Raw genomic sequence first — 591 nt, 5'->3', positions numbered from 1 at the left:
GGATCTTCCCGGACCGGGGCACGAACCCGTGTCCCCTGCATCGGCAGGCGGACTCTCAACCACTGCGCCACCAGGGAAGCCCCCATAATGTATTCATTTTAATTTAATTTTTATTTGTCATATTTTTAAATTTAGACAAAACTGTCTTAGGTCAGAATCATCTGTTTTATCTCTCAGCCCCTTGCTTCCTATGAATGACAGTTCTGAATGGAAATCCTATGTTAGCCATACACAAATCTAAAAGATGAAGGAATTGTGAAAATCACTGGGTACATCTCTTGGCGTTGTACCATATTCAAGCTTTACCTACACTAGCAAAAGAAAGCATGAGAAATAAATCTAATGTTTTCAGTAGTGAATCTGGAAAAAAAGAAAAAGGACAAATTAGTGCAAACAAGTAGAAGATTTTCCTAAGAGAATGGTCTTTAAGAAGTTTTGAGGGCTTCCCTGGTGGCGCAGTGGTTGAGAATCCGCCTGCCGATGCAGGGGGACATGGGTTCGTGCCCCGGTCCGGGAAGATCCCACATGCCGCGGAGCGGCTGGACCCGTGAGCCATGGCCGCTGAGCCTGCGCGTCCGGAGCCTGTGCTCC

The sequence above is a fragment of the Physeter macrocephalus genome, chromosome 5, assembly GCF_002837175.3.
Source record: "Physeter macrocephalus isolate SW-GA chromosome 5, ASM283717v5, whole genome shotgun sequence".
NCBI lineage: Eukaryota > Metazoa > Chordata > Mammalia > Artiodactyla > Physeteridae > Physeter > Physeter macrocephalus.
Note: the sequence above shows the minus strand (reverse complement) of the source record.